Source organism: Mesitornis unicolor, unplaced genomic scaffold (genome assembly GCF_000695765.1).
Source record: "Mesitornis unicolor isolate BGI_N332 unplaced genomic scaffold, ASM69576v1 scaffold28328, whole genome shotgun sequence".
Lineage (NCBI taxonomy): Eukaryota > Metazoa > Chordata > Aves > Mesitornithiformes > Mesitornithidae > Mesitornis > Mesitornis unicolor.
In genome coordinates, this window is record NW_010200248.1 from 41,185 (window position 1) to 44,979 (window position 3,795).

A 3,795-nucleotide genomic window follows, 5' to 3' on the forward strand; every position below is an offset into this window, starting at 1 on the left:
AAAACCTGTTTCTCAATCAGTTGAAACTCTTTTAGTAGTTTTTTCTTTTTTTGGTCAACAAAGGGACCGGTGATGACTTGAATCTCAGAGTCATGTTTTTCTTTGAGGTAGTGGGAGCATAAAAGAGTGTGGCAGGGACTAGATACCCAAGGTTTTATTCCAGACAAACTTCACATTGTTTTAGCAAGTTCCCTGCGTGCACCAGGGTGTCCTGATCGTACGCTGTCTGCCCGCCAAGATGGAGCAAGAACAGCTGGCACGCAGCTGCACACTGGGAATGTGCCCCTTGGCTGGTGAGGATGACAGAGGATGGTGGCTGAAGTGTGCTGTGGTCATTTGCCACTAATGGGTGTTCTCAGGGGTGTGAATCCCCTGGGCGGTTGGTTTATGTGCACAGGGGTAGATGCTCCAGTCACTGGAGAAGAATCCATGAGGGAGGATGATCTGCTGATGGCCACAGACATCTTAGGAGATGAAAAGAGGGCAGGGAGGTGAGTTTGCATTTTTCCTTCTAGGAGAGGGAGATGATAGCTAGCTTGTAAATCATTGCGCTTGGGTCTGAAAGGTGTCTTGGCGACTTTAATCGTATGGTCTGAGAAACTTAAACCTTGTTTTGTCATTCCCAGGGAATAAGTAGAAGAAGGTGTGCTCAGTAGTTCACTGCTGGAGGAAAGGCTTCATGAATAACAGGCAGAGTTTGGGATATTATCTCTTTAGAGAGGAAGCAGAGGTGCAAAACAGGCTCTGTGGAGTGACTCTTACCTTCTGGTTAATACTGTGTCTCCCACACGTATCTTTGGAAGAAACATAATCAAATGGCATGATTAATGTGGGCCTGGCCTTAGATGCACAAAAACCGTTGTGGCTCTGATGTAATATATCATCTGCTAGGGTAAGGACGCTGTTGATGTCCGCAGTAGAGAATTGCAGCTTGAGAGATGTGTGTTTGGTTGCACAGAATCTGCAGGTCTGTTTGTTTATCTACTCAGCCTGCCCTCGACTTCTGCCTTCAGTTCCTTCCCCTCGTCTCTGCCAGGAGATGCAGCTCGTAGGACTGGAGGAGATAGTTCTGGTGCTGCTGGACACTGCTCATCCTACTGGATGGTACTAAAGGAGATGTTCCTTCTAAAGGGAGAGCTGCAGTGCAGCTCTTACTGTTCTTTCTGGTTTAAGTTGTTTGAGTCTTTCTCATGTCTGTCTCCTCTCATCCGCAGGAAAGGCCTTTGACATCACGTATGTGCGCCTGAAGTTTCACACCAGTCGGCCAGAGAGCTTTGCGATCTACAAACGCACCAGGGAAGATGGCCCATGGGTGCCCTACCAGTATTACAGTGGCTCCTGTGAGAGCACGTATCACAAAGTCAACCGGGGCTTTATTCGGACTGGGGAGGATGAGCAGCAAGCACTCTGCACGGATGAGTTCAGCGACATCTCCCCTCTCACGGGGGGCAATGTAGCGTTCTCAACACTGGAGGGGCGTCCCAGCGCCTACAACTTTGACAACAGCCCTGTGCTACAGGTATGTGAGCAGGACTAAGTCAGCGGGTGATCGGAATTGAGTCTTTCTGTTCAGTTGTGGTGGGTGGTGGTTTTGTGCTGACCGCAGGCTGCGCTACAGCTCGTATTCATCCTGAAAGGCCCCTGCGCAGGTAGGTTGGGATGGACAAGCCAAAGAGATGCTTTTGAAGGAAGAGTTGAACTTCTGACTCTGTTATTAGTAGGCTTATGGTACAAGAAGCAAAATTGGTGGCATTGAGGGTGGTTTGTCGTTAGGCATCCTCTAAAGACTTCCACGATGCCTACCAATCTCTGCCTGCTTAGAAAGCAGCTGTGGGTATTTTGCTGTTGTTTCAGATAAAAGGGCAGAGGAAGGTAAAACTTAATTCAAATGAATATTTGAGGAATCTGCATTTATGTTTTGAGTACAAAAATCTAAGAAATGTGAGATTCTTCTAAACAAATAAAAGGTTATTGGAAACCCTAACCTGTTCTTTTACATGTGCGTTGGGGTGGGGGAGCTTGATTTTATCCACAGTATTTGGTTTCTCTTACAAGCAACTTGGGGAGAGTGTTTTCTCAGGAGGTTTTTTTTGTTGTTACCATTCACAGTGCTGGTTGGGCAGTAGTCAGAAGCATGCAGAACACACCAGTTCGTCCAGTTTACTTGCTAATTCGTTGTTGTAGACAATTTCTACAGCTTATATTGCAACAAGGAGCTAAAGCTGTGGGTTTGCCCCATCAGGGCTCATCTCCTTCCTTTGGGAGCTTCCTCCCTTTCCTCTTGGAGAAGCAGGTGCAGACGGAAACTTGATCCCCAGCCAGCAGGCAGGAAAACACAATCTGGTGGGGCTTGCTTCTGCAAACGAAAATACAGATTAACAGGAAAGAGAGAAGAACTCCTGAAATGGAAAAGAACCAGTTTGTCCGCCTTGTTGGTGTAGCTAACCCTTGCAGAGAAAAGGGTCTAATTGTTAAGGTGAACAGAGAGATTTCAAGTTAATGATATGGTATATAATTTTCTGATAATCTTTCCTGAAATATGTACAGACCTCTGGTGTTGTCTTTTGAAACTGCAGTAAATGTGTATTTTGTGCTCAGCATTCCCGTGTGTTTATGCCAGTGTTTGTAATTCAGCAAATCTTATTGTACTGGCTAAGCAGCAATGCAGCTGCAGTGCAGTTGTATGTACAAGCGTGATTTTCCTGTTTTTTATGGTGTTGGAAGGAAAACAGCGTTGCAGAAGTTGTAATAAAAACAAAGAGGTCCTAGTGACAGTCACTGGCTGAAGGCGATGTGGCTTTTGGGGACGGGCTACATTTGCTGGCCTTCGCTGAAGGAGGGTAGGGTGGTGTGTTGAAGATGCTGTGTAAATATTATGAAAAGCTCTTGTGTTGTAAGTCAGCTCTGCCTGTCTGTTCTTCTTCCTCAGCCTCCCTCCGCCTCATTCATTTGTCTGTCTGCACTGGTGGGGTATGTCTGCAGACAAGTGAACCCTAAAGCTTTTCCCATTGGTGCTGTCTAGCTTTGCAGGAAAACTGCTGTCAGATACATACAATGTGTAAACTCATGTAAGTGTTTGCAGCATGCTCTTTGCTGGTGAGGTTACCCACTGCTTCCCAGCTGAGAGCATTCAAGATGCGAAGAGACATTGGAAAGGGTACCCAGAGAGGAGCAGGGTCCAGAAAATGCATCCAAACCAAGAGGATGTGGTGTAAGGCCTCTCAGGCAGGAACGTGTGAGCTTCTGAGGTGCTGAGGGGAAAATTATGGGAAAGGAACTTGCAGAATGATGAATGACAATGTAAATACGACTGCTAATGACACGGCATTGGTATGTTTGAGAGGGATGTTCGGTGTTTAATCTGATGGGATTTCTGTCTGCTCTAGGAATGGGTGACGGCTACAGATATTAGAGTGACCCTCAATCGTCTGAACACATTTGGAGATGAAGTTTTCAATGACCCAAAAGTTCTCAAGTCTTATTACTATGCGATTTCTGATTTTGCGGTGGGTGGTAGGTGAGTAGACAATAAACCTCTGTACTTCATTAAAGCTTCTGGTCAGGATTACGAGAGTGCTTTAAAGACTTTGATTATACTTACATGGTACCATTAGGCTCCAGTCTTTACTGACAGTCCTAAACCAAAAATGCAGTAGAATGAATCTTATGAATGAAGCTTGCAAATACGGTATATCACCTCTTGTGGCTGTGATTTCAGGGCAGACGGAGATCAAATTTTTCTCTTTTCCTTGTTTAGTTTAATTGTTAAATGATTTGGCAGGGAAGAGGGGGGAA

General features: G+C 45.6%; 1 protein-coding gene across 1 annotated transcript in view; it reads left to right on the plus strand.

The window, feature by feature from the left end:
• The first annotated feature begins 1,376 nt into the window (after positions 1 to 1,376).
• LAMC1 (laminin, gamma 1 (formerly LAMB2)) overlaps positions 1,377 to 3,795 on the plus strand; it is a 23,610-nt gene continuing 21,191 nt past the window's right edge. Inside the window, exons 1-2 of the mRNA XM_010189689.1 lie at positions 1,377 to 1,519; positions 3,387 to 3,517. The gene's annotated coding sequence lies outside the window, so the exon portion shown is untranslated. The remainder of the gene's footprint in view (positions 1,520 to 3,386; positions 3,518 to 3,795) is intronic.